General features: G+C 43.3%; 1 protein-coding gene across 3 annotated transcripts in view; it reads right to left on the bottom strand.

The window, feature by feature from the left end:
* Positions 1-17842, bottom strand: part of MTMR2 (myotubularin related protein 2) — a 59989-nt gene extending 42147 nt beyond the window's left edge. The window contains exons 1-2 of one of the 3 annotated variants that reach the window (XM_014966094.1): positions 17825-17842; positions 6548-6653 (exon numbers count right to left, since the gene is read on the bottom strand). The gene's annotated coding sequence lies outside the window, so the exon portion shown is untranslated. Of the gene's footprint in view, positions 1-6547; positions 6654-17824 lie in introns of those variants that run through there. The other 2 variants (XM_014966096.1, XM_014966095.1) reach the window with 2 other exon arrangements.
* Between the last annotated feature and the right edge of the window lie 2264 nt (positions 17843-20106).

The following is a 20106-nucleotide window of genomic DNA, read 5'->3' as shown; positions in this document are numbered from 1 at the left end:
ATTCTTCTCTGCCACTCTTTATGTACCTCTACTTGATACCTTTGATAATGTAAAGCATTGCCTGCTCTTGGATTTGACCCCGATTTCATCCCTGTGTGCAAAGGGACCTGTGGAAATACCACATGCAGATTGGGTGCAGAGCTTCTGCTCCTGCACACCCACAGCGACGTGAGGTGCACCTCCACGCGAGAATATAACCGAGCCCACAGCAATGACGCAGGGAAACACGTATGGTCAAGTCTTCACACAGTGAAAAGATGAACTGTTTATTTAATTTCACTGCTGTCTCACCAGTTCACAGCTAGCCAAGTCTTTTGTGACCACAGGTCAATTATCTTCACCATCTGGTGGCTTGTGCAATATGGTCTGTAATTTAATAGCGGTCACAGCCCAGTGCTCTGGGAAGGAAAGCTCACACCACAGAAGACATCTTTGCATTTAATATGAACTAGTCCTCTTACAGGCAGTCCCACACCAGTCCAAAACAGGAATACTTATCCCCATATATCATTAAGGGAGGGCTGGAGCCGACTGGCAGGGCAGAGAGTCTTCAACTACCCTGGAGGTGCTTTGGGAGAGGTTTTTCTCATGATTTAGCACTTCCAAGCTAGCATCATTCACTAACTATTCACTAACATGCAAAATCCCCTAAAAGCAAAACTAAAAAACATTGCTTAAATGAGTGCTTAAAGTTTAAAAAGTTCTGCCGCTCTCTAAACCCAGCTCTTGTTGAACATGTGTTACACATAACCAGGGCCTGACACACTTCCTGCGCTGGCAGAGACAGAGCAATGGAAAAGCTCACTGAGGCTAGTTTTAGTGATTTACAGCAAAGGACTGGGGGGGGGAGAAATCACATCTTTCTTCAATATGTTTTTCTACTATCAATATACATGTTATACTTAAAACTAGTCTAAGCCACTTTGCACTAAAGCTAGAATAAAGTAACATAAAGGTGTCAAAGTCAGTGACTGGCATTTCGGTTAATCCTGCCCAACATCACCTGAGGGACAGGATTTACCTCAATTTCAGAGGCCTACATCTGGAGAAATTACCCTGAACTCTCCCCATAATCAGAAACACAATAGGTTTTCAAATAAGACAAAACTACACCTTTACTGCAGCACAACTAAAGCTGGGATCCACTCTGAGAAATCAGTTGCTGCCCCTCAAATAATGTTCACAACATCCTGCAGCAAGGACTTTTCTAGCTCAGCTACGTGATGTTCTCACCTAGCATGGGCGTTTCCTTAAAGCCAAGATAAATCAGATCATAAATGACATATTTCTTTCCATTGAATACAAAGGAATTGTGGTTGGCTAGCTTGAATGCAGACTTGCTCAAACACATTTCATCCAGGAAACCTAAGGAGACAGCGATGGCATCCATTTACTGTCTTGGAAGGAGAAGACTCCTTCATATACCTTTTGTCATGCATCAGTTATGTATCTTACAAAATAAACCACCAGGGCTCGTCTACAGTCTCCAACCATACACACAATGGATAACAAATTAAGGTTATGCAAATCTGTTTCTTCCCTTTTCTAACCTTTGAGTCCTGGGCATGCTACATGTTCTTGCATCTCATATATAAACCCATTGTAAATCCACCCATTCCTCATATATTAAAGGAGAAAATTATTACGGAGGGAGCAAACAATCATGCAGGATGGGACATGTGCTTGCACAATATTTTGCTGGACTTCCAAGGAGAGTCAGTAATTGTGGATCTTATTGTTGCCCTCAAAGGGGGGACTGGTTTAGCAGTCAAAAACAGCAACACCAAGAACAAGGACTCGAATCACTTTTTCTGAAAGCTGCACAACTAAGCAGGTAACATATGGATTTTCTGAACTGGTTTCCTCTGTCCACAGAATGGACTAGGCAAGCATGAAGTAACATAAGAAAGCCAACATAGGAGTTTCCATCCCCTGGTTCAGGCTTTTGCTGTATACAATCCAAAACCAAACACAACGGGCCTAAAATTTTCAGGCAAAGGTACTGTTTTTAGGGGAAGTGGCGACAGGCTCCGCTGGCCATATCCACTGCTTCCCAACTACAGGTGGAAAGGATCCAACCCTTTTATGACAGCTACTGCAAAGCTTAGAACTTGGTAAACTTCAGGCATTATCCATTAAATCAACAGCTAACTCAAAATGAAAGTCCCTACTGATAAAAGCTAGAACATTAGCAAGAAGACTCAAGAGTAAGCACAGATGTATCTGCCCATAGGCACAGGAGAAAGTACCACATACAGGGCTCAGGAGCAAGAATCTCACTATACTTTAATAAGCACCAAGTTCCCAAATTTGTAAGAGATATTTATGCACCTCAGTCCCCTTGGCAGTGTTGGCTCTAAGGTGTTTTTAAAACCTCATCACAAATTACAGAAGTATCTGTGAATTTCCAGCTCCTTTTCACTTCCAACTACTTCAATTCTGTTCCTGCCTGATCTATAACTGATGTTAAAACATATGGCAGTGTATTTGCTAAAAGTTCCCTCAATCAATTCTAAACCGCTTCAGACTTGAGATCAGGAAGGGGGTGGAGGGGAGAACCTAATAGTGCTTTGTTGTTTTTCTGTTGGGGTTTGGGATCTTTTTTCTTCTTTTTTTTTTCTCCCTACGAAAGCAACTGAAGCAGCCAAAAGTTATTTTGAGTTAGTTTATGAAGTGAAAATTCTATAAATTGTAGTGGAAAGGCAATTTAATCTTAGTTCCAGGTATTGAAATGCTCAATATACCTTAAAAAAAAACCAAAAAAACCAACATACCTTCATAAAGGTTATTATTAAATACTTTGGAGAAAGACTTAGGAAAAATACTGCACATGCATTCAGTAGGAATCCCCAGTGGCTGTCTCATTTACCTCATTACACACATGCACGCACACACACAGAGTGTTAATTGCACTCCAAAAGAAAACTGCAGGCACAGACTGCAAGAAATGATGTGGGTCCTTCCCCTGGTTCCCTCCTCCCGACGGACGCCTACTATTCTTCTAAAAATTCCCCACAGAAAAAGAGGGTGCTAATTGTAGCTATCACAGAGTGTTTTTCCATCGTCACAGAAATTTAATTCCTAAAATTGAGTCGATGCACACGCAGAGACCAAGTAGAGGTAGGAGTGATGATGGATCCACGTAGCAATTCACTCTAGCAGGAAAAAGTTAAATACGCATCAAGAGCATAATCCCATAATTGGCAGATCCACTTCGAAATCTTGAAAAGCTTATTTTCAGCCTCTTAAAGCTAACTGATGCAACACCTTCCTGTGAGAACACCATGTAGCCCAGGCACTTGTCTCCCATACCACAGTTACCACAAAATGCATTAGTTCCCACTTCAGGGCTTATTCTCTCACATTTTTCCAGGAACAGTGTGGGACTTCCTTTAGTTCTTCTATTAGTTCCTCTCAGAACTAATAAGGTGCTTAGCTTAAATCTCAGTACCTGTTAAGACTTGGAAGTTCATTCTGTCTTGGGCCAATCAAAGCTGCACACGATGCTCAGTGTAATGGAAGGGCTGGAACAGAGAACAGGCTCGTGCCTCTGTATCAGTTAATGGCACGACCTCACCCGCAATATCAAAGGCAAGGCCACATCTCAGAAAGGTCAAAGAAAACAGTAAGAACAATCAGGACCTTGAAAAATCTCTCACAGAACTGACTTTAAAAAAAAAAAAAAAAACTTGCAGAACTGTCACATGACAGATGTTAATTTGGAGAAAATCGGACAAAGAATGATAAGCCCAGAGAGAGGACGTCTGCTCCCCTCGACTTCAGACCTCAAAGAAATCAGTGTTAGATGATCGCCACTCATGATACATCTTCCATTTAGGAACTAGCAGTAGGCTCCAAGAGCAAGTCCAGGGAGCAAACAGTAACGTAGTAGTGCCAACAGCAACGGATTTGAGGACAGATTGTGGGACTGCAGTTGCCCTGGCACTACCAACAGAAGAGGCTGTCCGCAAGGAGAGGACAGATCTTCATCCCGCCTCCCAGGCTTGTTCTCCAGCATCAAACACCCTCAGGAACGAAGAGCGAAATGGTTAATGCATTAATTCTTCTAGGAGAGATAAAGTGAACCTGTACTAGTGGGAGCTGCCCCTTTATCCCTATACCCTACACCAGTAGGAACGTGGGGATGCATTTTCTCTAGGTTTGCTTACCATTGGCAAGCAGTCCCTCAAGTGTAAAGGCAAGAACCAGCTCCATGCCTGCACACAGCTGCATCGCAGCCACTTGCAGCACCTCCACAAGAGCAAGCTCTAGGTGAAGCACAGCAGGGGCACCCTGAATTCAGACCCCACAGAGCTGATGCAACTTAAGAGCAAGAAGCATTGCTGCAGTGGAGGCACATGCTCACGCTTGGCCTGCAACTTAAGAGCAAGAAGCATTGCTGCAGCGGAGGCACATGCTCACGCTTGGCCTGATTGTAGTGTCTTTATCCTAAAGAGGTAATTCTCTGCTTTACAATCTCTCCTTAAACACTACTCTAAAATGAAAGGGGAGCAGCATTTGTTCCAAGAGTGGTGGAAGTTTAGTTTGCTTAGAAATAAAATCGCCCCATCCCTGGAAGTGTTCAAGGCCAGGCTGGATGGGGCTCTGAGCAACCTGCTCTAGTGGGAGGTGTCCCTGCCCATGGCAGAGGGGTTGGAACTCTTCAAGGTTCAAGGTTCGTAACAACTCAACAATCTTCAAGGTTCCTTCCAACTCTAACCATTTCATGATTCTATGAAAATAAATTTAAAAAAAAAAAAAAAAAATAAAAAAAAAAAAAAAAAAAAAAAAAAAAAAAAAGAGGGCAGGCTGTGACGAAATCACTCTGCAAATTACAGAGACTGTGGCACAACAAGCATGGGCTTCTAATAGCCTCCAGCAACCAACACACGCATCTTCTGCCTGAAAACTGTATTGTGCAGCTAAGGGAACATCCCTCTGTGGGCATTATTTTTGATGGAGGTACAGAGGCCCTGTTGGATGGGGAACCAGACAAATCCAAGACAGCAGGAATCCCTACCCAGCCAGCTTACAGTTCACACAGGCAAGGTGACAAAAGGAGGGAGAGTCACATGATGCCATCAGGGTTACAAGGAAAACACGTTGAGCCAACTTAACCAGCAGGAAGGAAAGACAACTTCGATTCTAGAAAGGTAAACATAACTCTCAAGTGTTGAAAAACCGAAAAGGCACTTGAGTAGTGCATCAGAGCAGGAAAAAGAAACCCACTAACACAAACTTCAGTAAAAAAAATAAAGAAAGAAATAAAATAAGTTTGTGTAACATTTATTTTTTTTATAATATTACATGGACAGTTACAATTGAAGTAATATTTGCAATCGTAAGTATATTCGTATCAATGAATCACTTAGCCTCAGCTTAAAATCTGTGTTTTCTGTATGTTGGAGTAATTTAACGCTCCAACTTCACAGGGGAAAATCTTCAAACCTATTACATGTTCCTTTATCCAGACATGTTCCAAAGATTATTTTTTGTATCCATAGGTAAAAGGCATAAACTATTGTTGGATTACACAAACTATTGATTCATTTTCAAATCTTAGCTTAATATTGGGTAATAAACTGCCTTTAGAAAGAACCATTCATGTTCTTCCTACTTGCAAACCGGGGGACTTTCTGCTATTAATTATGGACTACTGATACAACACTCATGGGACAAAATATTATTATGGCTAATAATATATTATGATGGTTATACTATATTAATATTATCATGGTTGTCAAAGGAATTAGTGCTGCATTTAGAGATTTTTATGCAACTTTTCTGTGTTTAGATTTTACAAAGATGCTCAACCACAGCTGAGAAATGCTAAAAGTCATTACTAGAATGTACCAATATCAACAGTTCTATACACAGGGATGTTTTTTTCAAGCAAGGGTATATCAGCAAACTCCTTGGTTTCATAAGAGGAACCTACAGATAGCTTTCAAAACTCCTGTGACACTGAACTAGAACTTTGGATTTATAATTAACAAATCTAATAACAGACTTAAAAGAGCCTTGTTTGGACCTTTTTATGTCAGAGCAATTTATTGTGACAGAAGATTATTTTATCAGCTTGGAGATAACAATCTTTCTGTGAAAGGAGATACTTCCAAGGACTCAGTGTTTACAAACAAGCCAGAGTTTTCAAGAGAGAACATCTCATATATACATGCAACAGGAAAAAAAAAAAGGATATACAACTGGCGGGTTGAGGATTTCACTTACTTAAAGCACTTAAAAGAAAATTGAGTTCCTTTGAAAATTCATCTCCAAGTGTAGGTTGCAAAGTCAGCTATTTGAAGATTAAACAACTTTATAAAAAAGGAAATAATATGGTAAAGATTAAACTACAGTTTCTGTTTCACGTGTTTGACTTTGGGTCCTTTCATGCTTTGACTACATAAAATTTGGAATTAACCTGAAAATCGAAAACATTTTACCATATCCAAACTCATGGGAGCAAGAAATGTCCTCTGAAGAAGGCCACATTACATATATATAAATACATATATATGTCTGTTTTAAGACAAAATGTACATACCCTTAAGTCTGGAGAGAAGTTGTCTGCCGAGGTGGAGACCGAGTCTGACGATACAGCTGAAGCAGATTTGGTGTGAGCAGAATGGTCCGACTGAGAAGTGGAAGCGCTATAAAGAGAAACACCACAGTGTATCAAAACCCTGCTCAAGAAGGCTCAAAAGCTGACAAGTATGGCCACTCACTTACTGTCATATCAGGCATTTTTCACTATTTCCACCCTTTCCGTTCTCAATTACTCAGCCCTCAGCAGTGGTTTAAGAGAACCTGTTTTAAGCGAACTCGCCGTTGCCACAGATTGCCAAAGCGCCCACAATTTATTACCAAATCTCAGCTCAGACTGGGGCAACGTTATCACGATCACACACTTGATCAAATCCTGAATCACAGAAACTAAGGGCCTCCATTTCAGGCTTTCAGATGGGAGATATTAGTGCGAGGGGATGAAAACAGACTCCTGAACGAACGCCAGCACAACTCCAACCGCAGCTTTACAACGGTGGAAGAAACTCAGAATAAAAACTCTTTCCATCACACATAACTTCCCTTGTTCAGGTGCGAGTCCAACCCTCAGGAGAATTAAAGAGGCTCTCTCAGCAGACCTCTCTGGTGATACAAAGTGTGATTTGCTAAACAGCAAAGCAAAACAGTTATTTCATTTTTGCTGTACAGTTTTTCTAGCACAGCTGTAAGCAATTAAAATAAGCTTATTTTATAGCATTTTTATGCTGCGACCTTTCCTAGAACTGTAATTGCTTAAAATTAGCATTCGATAATAATGCTCTTAAAACCCTAGATGACTGTAAAGAAAGATCCTCTGTGGTACAACATCACTACCTGAAGCCACAGCACAGCAGCGAACGCTCCCTGCGCCACCTAATTCCCGCACGCCTACAGGCCCCAGAAAGGTTCTACCTGGGTATAGAGGCACTCTTAAGGATCAGCTCTAGGGCTTCCAGTCCTAGCCTCAGCCAAAGCAGAATACCAGCAGGAGTATTAACGTTACCAGCTGTATTAATTAGACATGTGACAACCTAGAAAGAGCTGTATCTGAACTTCCAAAGGGCCTGGAGATCTGTTAATTATCTGAAAATTGTTTTGCTGCTGGTAAACAGCCACCAAAAGGCCAAAATGTTCCATTTTTATTTCTATTCTTCAGAGTTTGGCAAAGTATTACACAGGCAGCATTAAAAACATGAAGGACTGCAGCAAAATTGGGCTCTTGCTGGGAGTCAGTCCTTTCTCCAAGGATTAAGGAGTACTGGCAACTCTTTCATCCCAAGATATAGAAGCTTAGAAATGGAACCTTTGGGAGCCGTAAAAAACTATTTAAAATACATGATACTTATGTCAATTGAATAGCACAATTCCACTGAATGTATATGTACACAGTTCACCAGCTAATCACTCAGCTTTCCAGCTTGCCCAGCCCTTGCAGTGTTGCCAGGTAAACTCATGTCCTTTCAGATGGCCAGTGGCACTTGTGCACACAACGCTGCTCCCACCTCCACAGCCCCAGAGTCTCCATCCCAGGCAGAAAATAATCATACACTAAAATAACAAGAAATGAATCTGCAAAGCCTCCCATTCTTACGGAGCAAAGCACCTCTGTAAGGCTGAATTTGTGTATAGTTTCACATTACAACCAAATTAATTTCCCTCTGCTGCTGAACAGGTTGCTCATGTTCCTCTCTCTTTGTCCTCTCAACCTGGGCTGCCCACCACTGCCATCCCCATTGCTCTGGGTGAGCATCACGTGATCCACCGTTCAATTTGCTGATCTGCCAGGACAGTAAACTATTAATAAACATGAAGAGAGTCTTCTGTTGGCTAATAGGGCTGATTGGATTCATTACATGGCCATATAAATCATCAGATGCAGGGCACGGAAAGAGAAGGAATCTGTATCTGGAGATGATGGGGAAGGCTGAGAGCACTTCTGCGCACAGCAGCCTGCAGGCATGCTAAATTAGGCTTAGCACTAAACCACATTTTTACATTACTTTACTTAAATGAGCTCAGACCCCTGGATGCGTTCCCTTGAAACTCTTTTCAGTCTGGTTTCTGCATGGTCAGCCTTCATCTTTCAAGCGTTCACCCTCCCGTTTGCAACTGTTTAATTAGTTTGATTTTTAAAAGGGGAGGGGGGAGAAAAAAAAAACCAATCACACTTATTTTAATCGTTTCATGAAGCAGCAGCAGTTTACTGTGCAGCAAGCCATAAGGTACTGTAGATGCGTTTGTCACCGGGTGACAACACGGACTCCCACCATCCCGGGGTCCCCACCGTGCCTTCACCCAGGCTGGCTCCAGCCGGGGGAGCCAGAGGCTCAGAGTAAGCCTCCAGAAGCCATGCCTTCTAGCTCCCTCCCCTTTCAGGGCCCAGAATTTTGTGTAGTTAAAGGCATTTTAAAGGTCAGCAACTCTTAGGAGTTTACAAGTCATTTAGCACAGGTGTAAATAACTAAGCAACATCTAACCTGGCCCATGGGCGCCGCACAGGACAGCTTACCCGGCCACCACCACCATCGTTAAATCACTGAGAACTGCAAACTATTAGTAGAAGCATTTGCATCACGAATTTCACATCCTTTACTCAAAAAACAGGGAGCTGAAAAGGCTGGAAAAGTTTAATGGAGTGTGCTAGTCCCTCTGCCCCCAAGTCAGGGCAGGTTACACCCAAACAACTCCTGCGACCTGTCTGTCTAACCTGCTCTCAGCAGCTCCCAGGCAGGGAGAACACTAACAAAAGGATCAAAATTTCACCGTTTTTTCTGCTTACACAACTCGTCTGCCCTCATACATTCCCAGTGTCTACTTAATACATAAGCAGTGATTATCTAATCATTGCAGACCAAAGATTTTTATGAAATTGTTAGTTAATTTCACTTTGGCAGGCTAAGGGGCAAACTGCTTTATGCAGGGGAAAAAAAATAAATAAATAAAAGAGAAGCATCATCCACAGCATGACTGAACTGCGAAGTGTTTTGTGTTTGTTGATCACGCTTGGCTTCAAGTGGGTTTTAATGAAGGAAAGCATTTGCATTTTAGAAGTGGATTTTCAAAAGCTCCTCTCACCAGAGTCCCTCTGCTCCTGAAGAAGCCACCGGTGAAGCCTCCCTCCAAGCGACAGCAGCGCGAGCTTCTGGGAAGCGCCGCCTGCACGTACAGCGAACAAAGCCGCGCGGAGTATGCGGCTCTGCACAGTATCCATAGGTTGCACATGTTTGGCTCGCTGCCTCTGCTCTCCTCATCCATCATTTATAGGGAGCGGAGATGGAACGAAGGAGCAGACAACCGAAACGCCGTTGGCTGGAAGCTCCCTTCTCTTATCGTCGTCAGGCAGTTACGGGGCTCCAGCTCCACTGCTTAGCAAACTAATTAACCTGACGGCCCTGCATGCACATGAGAAGTTTATTAGCTTCAGTGGTTTCGTCAATCTCGAGCTCTGCTGCCAATGCAAAAGGCAAGATCCTCAAACCACGGAGTTTCATACGCCTTTGGGTGGGGAAAGGGGGAGCCCATCCTGGGGCCAACACACAAACTCGGGGTGAGGAGACCAGAGCTCCTGCCATGCTTTGCCACCCGCCCTTCTGCATCATCCCGGGCAAATCATTGACTCTTGCTTCTGTCATGGTTCCTGCACATCACCCTAGCTTTTGCCAAGACAAAGTTAAAGCTGTCTGGCAGTGTGATGGGGTACTTCCTAATGCCAGTCTAAAATCACAGAATCACAGAATCTTCTAGGTTGGAAGGGACCTTAAAGATCATCTTGTCCAACCGTCAACCTAACTGACAAAAATAGACACCCACACAACAAACAAGGAGCATCATCACTAAACCATACCTCCCAGCACTACATCAACCCGTCTTTTGAACACCTCCAGGGATGGTGCCTCAAATGTTGAGGACCCCACCTATATTCTAGGATCTTATATTCTCACCTGTGTTCCACCAGTAAGACAACCAGAGCAAACCTAAGTGATGGCAAAGGCACGACAGTCAGACCTAACTGCTGGCTTCAGGAGCACCTGACAAACATCTGAGAACACAGGTAGCTTTCTCCAGATTTCAGCAAGGATTAAAAATCACTGGAGCTGTGCAGTCACTGCTGGGTGAAGGTCTGGTTCAATACAACTTAATAAACATGCAAAAATAATGATATTGTCTCTTTCTACAGGAAAGAAAGTGAGGTGTTCCTGTGAGGAACCTGTGAAGACCAAGGACCTCCTGGAGCATTTCTCTTCCCATGCTTCAGGCTCCCAGACAGCTCCACATTGTCCTTGCTGATGGATGTCTCTGTCAAGTGACAAAAGAGACTCCTACAACAGTTCAAGAGCACCTCCAGGGAAAGCACCTTACTCCAGTTACTGCCATCCCTGTTTCTCCTCTCCTTCCTCCCTCCCCAAACAGAAGCAGAAAACAGGTTTAGGATGCAATTAACACTGATATATGTCTTTCATCTCAGTAATTATTTTTATTATTTAAATGTATTTCTTATAGGCAGACTTTGAATGATAAATGAGTCCAAATGAGAGCTGTCGGCAAAATGGTCTTGGACCGTATCTGCACGCAGTATTAACCCCTTGGCTATATGGAATACATACACGTAATTAATAAGAGAATTACAATGGAAACCAAGCACAATGACTCAATCCCTGACAGAGTGCTCGTTGTTATTATTAGGACTACCCCACAACACGCCATGGTTTTCAAACATAATTCAGACTCAGACAGACGCCCTCCGGTGATTCTTGTTCAGGCAATTGAAAGGTACTAGTGCATCCGTGGCAGAACTGAAGGTACGCCAGCCTGCTCCGCTTTAACTGTCAACACAGGAGCAAAGAAGCTGCAAACAGAAGTGTCTGAGACACGCAAACTTTAACTGTTAAACTAGGAAGGTGCAGGGGAAATGCTTTGGGGGAAAGCAGTGATAAAGTCTTAAGCCACTTCAAAAAAGCATCATTAAATGGCATTTGCCAAAGCCATCCAAGGCAATCGCGCCCCTCAGCCCCCTGCAATGTAAAAAACATGGTGCCTAAGAAAGGCAGGGAAAAGGAGTAAAAACTGGTGTTTGCCCTTTGTTTTGCCAACTGTTATATTCAAACTCCTTCTGTAAAGTTATTGCTTTCCTAGTGTAGAGAAGGAACAGATTTCCCTGGAAGGAGAAAGCCCGAGTACAGCTTCTGAAGAGGGTGATTTGACCTCCTGACCGTGACACAGTGGATTCAGGTCAGGCAGAAGATAAACACGGAGATGCAAAGGAAGTGTCAGAACCAAACTGTGAGACCCTGGAGCTTTAACCTGATACAGACAAATGCACAATTTATGCAGGACTGAGTCCTCCTCCCTGCATCCTTATCACTATTGTAGGAAACTTAATACAATATTCTATGTACCCCAAAAGGAGGATATTTTCCATCACCATCCCAACCCTCCACAGGAAGGAAAATTCCTAGGAAATCCGTATGAAGAGCCTTCTGTAAACATCAGGCCTAAGGATAACCACACCACACAACCTCTTCTCTTAGGCTGTGTGATCCAAGAAGGAAGTCATGACCACCAATTCCACGTATCACATAAAATTTTACAACAGCTTCTGGCAAAACTCAAAGCAAAGGTCGTGACATCACTATGAGGGATGATCCAGCTAAAGCATCCCGGCTTGTCATTGCTGAGAATGGTCATTTTCAGGCAAGTGTCTAGAGGTGTGCCGTCTCCTGTCCAGCAAGAACATCAAAAATATATACATACACACATTCCTAAAGACAAGAAACAATCTTATGCAGAAGGGGACTGGATACGGTGGGAAGACACTGGAACAGGCTGCCCAGAGCAGCTGTGGATGTCCCATCACTGGGAGTGTTCAAGACCAGGTTGGATGGGGCTTTGAGCAACCTGGTCTAGTGAAAGATGTCCCTATCCACAGCAGAGGGGGTGTTTCTGAAGACCCCTTCCAACCCAAACCACTGATTCTATGGGAAGCAATGCCCTGAGCACCCACTGTTAATTTTTGAAGACACTTGTTCAGACTTTGAAAACTAAGGAAGAGACCTTTGTCTTGCTTCTGAGTAAGATACTGTCTCAAAAAAAACCAAAACCCAAAACCAAAACCAGAACAAAAACACCCAGAGACAACAAAAAGGGGAAAAAAAAAATCATCAAGTTCCGATTCCTAAAGTTCCTCTCCTAAATTTGTGACTGGGAACCTGCATGAGTTTAACACCCAGAACTCTGTGAAAAATTGACAGGACAGGAGAGAAACACACCCCTAGAAAATAGGCCATTTTTATTTACAGCATATGTACAGGGTTTGAGGACACCTATTTTTTTTTTGTACCAACATCTTAAAATACTCACCTGGCTCACTCCTATAAATAACACAACCAAAATGCAGTCAGTGATGATAAAGTCAGCTCTCCAGCACCTTCTTTATGAATATTCCTTCCCCGCCAGTACAACAAGTAGCTGCTTCATTGCTTGCAGAGGTGTGCCAATTACTCAGACGCTAATTGGCATGAGCTGCTCACACCATTTCTTCTGTATCAAACTGAATGTTTTGTTTCAATAGTCACTGAACTCACATGGAAAACAGGTGATAAAATGCACCACTGGGCGATACAGTTTCAGCCACAGAGGTCATAAATGAGAAAAACACTGCAGAGGGCAAATTTCCATTTCCTCTCTTCCTGTTTTTGTAAAAGTTTCTCATTATGTACATTCCTAAAAATTAATCAAGGTGAAAACTGCAAATTAATGATGACTAGTGGCAAATACAATTTAATTTGGAAGCTTCAGATGCCAAGGGAGCAGGATCCAAATTTACAACAGGGCCATGAATAGGAGCACCTGCAGCACTTGGGCACTTCTCTTAAAAGTACGACACAGAGTTATTGAGCACTCCCCGCTCACTTCCCTAACTCAAGCTGACAACTCTCCCTCCTCAATACTTTCAACACTCCTGTTCCTTTCAGAGAAGGAAAAAGTAATACTGAAAAACATTCTGGGTCACATCGGAGCAGAGGGAGACAAACCAGTGCTTGTTCCCCATGAATGTAACTTTGTCCTAGCTAGTACTGGCTGAACTGGCCTGGGAAATCCAGCTGCTGCCCACATCAGGCTCTCCCATTTACAGCAGCTCTCTGTGGCTCTGTGCTAAGGCTAAGTGCTCCCCATAGTCCTTATCTGTGTGTATATAAATACATATATACATACACACCTAAGGGTATTCAGAAGTCACTCGCATGCCCCTCTTCAGGCAAGCACTTGAAAGCATGGTTGCTATCTGACAATCACAGAATTACATGGGGTTGGAAGGGATCTCTGGAGACCATCTCATCCAACCCCCCGCCAAAGCAGGTCCACCCAGAGCAGGTTGCACAGGAACATGTCCAGGCAGGTTTTGAATGTCTCCAGAGAAGGAGACTCCACCACCTCTCTGGGCAGCCTGTTCCAGTGCTCTGCCAAAGCTCTTTCAAAGTAAAGAAGTTCCTCCTCATGTTTAGGTGGAACTTGTTACACTCAAGTGTGTGCCCATTTCCTCTTGTCCTATCACTGGGCACCGCTGAAAAAAGCCTAGCCCCACCCTCTTGACTCCCTCCCTTTAAGTATTTATAAGCATTGATCAGATCCCCCCTCAGCCTTCTCTAGACTAAAAAGACCCAAATCCCTCAGCCCCTCCTCATAAGAGAGACGCTCCAGGCCCTTAATCATCTTTGTAGGGGAGCAGACAGAACCTTGCAGCAGGAGCCGGGAGCTCTGTGCTGGCTTCTGCTCTGCCACGGGGCTGCAACAGGCTCTTGCCCCTGTAAATGAAGTTTTAGCTTCTTAACACCATCTCTCCCAGAAGAGGAATCCCTCAGTGCCCAGCACTGCGCATTCCCACAGCAACAGGCAAGCCCTCTCCCGAAGAGCTTACATGGACAGACAAAGGAGTAGTATCCTCAGCAAAACAGAAAGTCAAACCAGGCTTATTCCACCCAGACAACAAGTACCAAAGGAAACTACCTAGAGCATCCCTGAGATGCACCCTTACCCCCTCCAAACACCCAGCACCCTCTTTTCAGGCACGCACAGGACAGACAATTGCTATGTTTCAGAAGCACATGAAACTCACAATTTTTCTAAACATTTAAAGATGCCGCTTTAAACTCTGCTTGACCTGTAACAATCTCAAATGGAAAAAAGGAAACGCCATAAACAAATATGCTTTTGAAGGAAAGAAAAGCACCCACTGCCAGGCTTCCTCTGGCATTTGGGGGAGGCAGACAGTTATACAATATAATAATGTACCCTCTCCATTCAAAAGGGCTGGCAATGTCAGAGCTTAACAACATCTTAAAAAGAAGTCATTTCAGCAAACAAATCATTGTGCATGTGTGTGACAGACCTAAAATAGCCCCCCATGCCACTTGCCTGAATGAAAAAGATTCACTTCTGTTGCCAAGCAAAGCCGGGTCTCAGTCCGACTTCAATGTTCCAAGGGAAGAAAATGTCATTTTTTAAAAGTTGATCCTTCTAAGTAGCATCCTGAGCTGAATATATAGTACATGTTTTCCCATGAGCCATAAAGAGAATGTCCTATATTTTGACCGTGAACAAGCTTTTCTAGGAATGCAAATTTTGCTCTCAATGGTTACACAATGGACTACAGTGTCACAAGCACCATTCGTGCTCCATTAGTCATTCTTTTATTATTTTTTTAAACAGAAATTCACAAAAGGCCTACAGTGTGCGTAGAGCACTTGCTAAACAATAGGCTGATTGTTTAAAATATTTGCAAGATTCCGAGAATAGAAAGCCAACACCCAAAGACAAACCAATATGCAGCACGTAATTAATAACAGCAAGCAGCCCACAGTATCATGCTTTCATGAGTCAAACAATCCAGAAGGTAAAAAACAGGAAGAACAGGAGCTATCAGAGGCTGAACCGATATCCTCTGATCAGCACGTGGAAGACAACCACAAAATGATCTGTATTCATGAGGGGAACAAAAGGGGAGTTTGGTTTCTAACAAGCTCCAGGCTGGCATAGAACGGTGCTCAGCTACAAGGAAGAAAACAGAAGAAAGGAAAAAAAATGCTTATTTTTCAAGAAGTTGTTAGACTTCTGCTGGGAACTGACGTTTTACCTCTGTTTCACCAACTAAATTTCAGCCCGTATCTACAGAGTCCAAAATCAGTTACTACCTCCTGAAAGCAGGCTGCTAATCCAGTACTTTGGTCTGATTCCAGTTCCTAAGGGAAATGTTTGGCTTACAACATAGAACGGTGCTCAGCTACAAGGAAGAAAACAGAAGAAAGGAAAAAAAATGCTTATTTTTCAAGAAGTTGTTAGACTTCTGCTGGGAACTGACGTTTTACCTCTGTTTCACCAACTAAATTTCAGCCCGTATCTACAGAGTCCAAAATCAGTTACTACCTCCTGAAAGCAGGCTGCTAATCCAGTACTTTGGTCTGATTCCAGTTCCTAAGGAACAATCCACCACTAGCACAGGCGCCTTCGCTTGCAGCGCTGGGAATTCAGGCAGCAAGCAACCCACCTCCTCCAGGTGAGACACGATGGAAGGGCAGCCCAGTTGTTCTGGCTCTGCCTTTGGCTCAAGGAGAAAGGTCTGACAGACTTCCCAGAGACAACATGCATGTCTGGATCTGTGATCCAAAGCTTTGGGGTTTCCAATCACCAGGACAGACCCTCAGAACTGCAAATAATTTAAGACTATAAGGTGAAGAGGGGTTCAAAACACAGCCCTGCTTATCGGTAACACAATTTTGCCTGCTAGAACAGTGCTCCCACCCGCTCATCTCTGTGCCTTCCTACACCTTAGGTTATTGCTATGCTTTTGGGGATCATTTGGAGTTGTTCAGAAGGAGCTGGAGCCTTTGTTTTCAAATATAAGATGCTGCAGCACGCAGCTGCACTAAAAGTTAAGATTCCCTCAAGAAAATAGTATTTCTAGGTCAAAAAACCATGGCTGAAGAAGTTCATAGAATCATAGAATGGTTTGGGTTGGAAGGGACCTTAAAGATCATCTAGTTCCAACCCCCCTGCCCTGGGCAGGGACACGTCCCACTAGAGCAGGTTGCTCAAAGCCCCATCCAGCCTGGCCTTGAACACCTCCAGTGATGGGGCATCCACGACCTCCCTGGGCAACCTGTTCCAGTGTCTCACCCCCCTCACTGTAAAGAATTTCTTCCTAGTATCTAACCTAAATCTCCCCTCCACCAGCTTAAAACCATTGCCCCTTGTCCTGTCGCTACTCTTCTTTGTAAAGAGTCCCTCTCCGGCTCTTCTGTAGGCTCCTTTCAGGTACTGAAAGGCCGTTATGAGGTCTCCCCGGAGCCTTCTCTTCTCCAGGCTGAACACCCCCAGCTCTCTCAGCCTGTCTTCATAGGAGAGGTGCTCCATCCCTCTGATCATCTTCGTGGCCCTCCGCTGGACCCGTTCCAACAGATCCATGTCCTTCCTGTGTTGAGGACTCCAAAGCTGGACACAGAACTCCAAGTTCCAACACCTCAGGCTTCAGATGGTTGAAGAAGTGCTGCACTGCAACAGAAAGCCGTCAGGGAGTCCACTTAGCCATTAGATGTCCACTGACCAGACATCTGGCAAGTGATCCCTCAGGGCTGTGATGAATCACCTCACTCCTGACTTGCAGGTTTCTCCCCCAAATCGCCCAGGCAGCAGCCTAGGCACACCACAGCCAAGGGGCTCTCTGTGCAGCATGACCACCTCTAGCAGAAAGGCAACTCAGGAATCCAAATCCAAGTATTTCCTGGTGCTACAAGACCATCCATGTCTCTTAACCCTACCTGTACAAGAAGCTAATTCCAGGGCTCGGGACATTTTGCGGCAGAGAATTTTGCACCCAGAGACCTGGGTGATGCTGCTGTCTCCTACATCAGATTAACCTCAGATCTACCACCGCACCCCACAGGAGAAAGGGCTGACATCTGTCTCCATAGGTACTGTGAACGCAGACAAAAGTCATTACAGAAATCCTACATGCAGTTCAAAACCACTCTTGCCGTTTACCAGTATTTATATTTACCATATAAACTTCCACCCCCTTCCTTTAAAATACATTAATCAGGATTTTGATACGAATTCAGACAGTCCCACGAAATTTCCAATAACTCCACAGTCTGGGAGCAAGATGAAGCAGAAAAAATAGAAACCAACACTGCTTGTTAATTTTTTTGTAATTTTTTTTTTTTTAAAGCCTATGAACTTTACCATGGAAAAAATAGAAATAATACCTACATTAGTAAGTACTCACCTTAGGACAGAAAGGAGAACTGGATGAAAAGACAGATATAACTTTGCTTTTAGTATTTGTGTTCTGGCAGAGCCTTAGTTTCTAGATACATGCTGAGACCCAGTTATGTATAGTTTAACCAAATGCATACTTCCCACAGTTCATGTGCTGTCTCAGTTTTTCTTTAGATTCCTACCTATTTCTCTATTTAAAAAACACCTTAGTTAGAACGTAACACGTATTGTTAAATGTTCTGATTTTATTTCAAACACACACCACACAACCCCCTCACCCCAATAAACCACACACCCACAGGAATTAAAAATACCGGCAATTTACTCATCAGTGACATTAGTTGTTCCATACTGGGAATAATCAAAAGAAGGAGGAAAGAACATACAGATACAGCCAATCTGGAGAGCCTTGTATCACCTAGCAAAACTGACGTGGTGTAACACCTTGACATCCCTTCACAGACACTATCTACGCAGCTGCAAGCTCGGCCAGACTCTGCTCAAAAAAGGATTGGGAACAACTATATTCTGTTGGCAGCCCAGCCCCTGCAAGAAATTGGTCTCCAGCAGAGCCTCAAGGCTAAAGTCAAGTATTCAATCATTTGGGGGCTTTATTTCCCAAAATTCAAGTTAAGATAACACAGGATGTTTTCAGAAACACTGAGTACCTGTATCTTGTCACATCTCCCGGAGAGCCCAGCATCTCTGAAGATTGTGGTCCATCAGGTTCAGCACTCATACCTGGGACCAGATTTCCCCACAAACTCAGTCTCATTTATTGTCTAAATAGAAAGTTCAGTTTCCAAAGTGCTCAGCAGCCATAGACTTCTATATGTTCCAGACTGGCAAAAGGGTTCTGCACACCCATTCACTGCACTGCCCACTTCTAGGGTACATGTTGAAAACAAAGATCTTTCAAATTCTTCCACCTTATAAGAAAATGAGGTGCACAAAGTTCACAAGCTCATCTGAAGATTTTCTGTACGTCGGTTCTCATGCATCTGAAATGAGGGTAAATCTTCTAAGATCACTCACAGCCACTTCCTCTTGCCACTTCTGCTTCCTCAAGAAGAAATCAGTGTATGCAAAAAAAAAAAAAAAAGTAATTCAAAGAGGAGTTGGATCAATGAGGTCTGGATGGTTCAGGTCGCGATGGTAGTAGATTCCACTGGTAGCTATGCTCCCATTTCATCAATGGAAATCCAGGCAATAGAGCCTGGACAACAATTTAGCTCTCCCAGAGTGGACATTTATCTTTGTTCAGTTGAATTACTTGTAGAATATATTCACTCTATTGAGGGTAGGGAAGGTTAACATACCTAATTCACATGGAGATATGGCAATCTGAACTAGATCCTGCCCTGGTCTCCAGAAGATCAGTGTCTTGTGGTAGAGAAGTCTGTATTTGCTTCTTGTTTTTAACTCAACACAGCCTTTTGCAGTCACCAGGGAAATATCAAGAAGGAAGGAAATGCATAACCGAGAGACACAGAATATTTCTCCAACTTTATGAAAGCCTCATCAAAGAGAATCTGCAAATATTTGTGACATCTTTATCATCTAGGTATTCCCTTAAGTTGAAAAAGGAACAAGCTTTTCATAATGGAAAAACTCACACAGCCGCCCTTCCCATCTCTGTCTTCGTTTAAATGCAAAACTTGTCATAAGTTACTACTTTCACTGCTCTGTCAAACATGGTTAAAGTTATCCAAATGTTACAAAAACTATCAGTGGACAAACTAGACAGATACACACACGTACACAAAGAATCAGGATTAAGAAACCAGACTGCAATTCTCTGCTTTCCCCTCAGTTGCCAAGAGATTTAGTTAATATGCAAAACAAGAGCAATAACCTGAGTTAGGAAATAGCTCCTTCCTGTTTTTGGAGTGGAGAACAACCCAAACTCAACGCAGTTTTTGCCCCTACCACAACGCCTGGGAGGGAGCACTGCGTAGGTGATCATATCTGAATTACTCACTGTAGGCTCTTCTTACAGTCACTGGGGGAAAAAAGAGATGACTCACTCTTCCCCACCGTCCACGAAAAGAAACCCAGAGACAGAAGAGGTCTGTATCAGTTCAGTGAGATGAGACAGAACTCATCCAGGGTGTCTGTATTTTTCTTTATGCAAGGTGGAAGCAGAAAGCAGAAGGTGGAATATAGAATCAGAATATGTTTTAGCAAAAAAAGATTAAAGATGCCTCTCTGTGTGCTGGAAGCAGCAGTGATCAGCAGCAGCTGTACCCCAGCAGATGGTAACAAGGGAAGGGCCAAGACTATTCTGCT

This window comes from Calidris pugnax, unplaced genomic scaffold (assembly GCF_001431845.1).
Source record: "Calidris pugnax isolate Ruff unplaced genomic scaffold, ASM143184v1 scaffold20, whole genome shotgun sequence".
NCBI classification, from domain to species: domain Eukaryota; kingdom Metazoa; phylum Chordata; class Aves; order Charadriiformes; family Scolopacidae; genus Calidris; species Calidris pugnax.
Note: the sequence above shows the minus strand (reverse complement) of the source record. Positions and strands in the feature narration are given on the sequence as shown.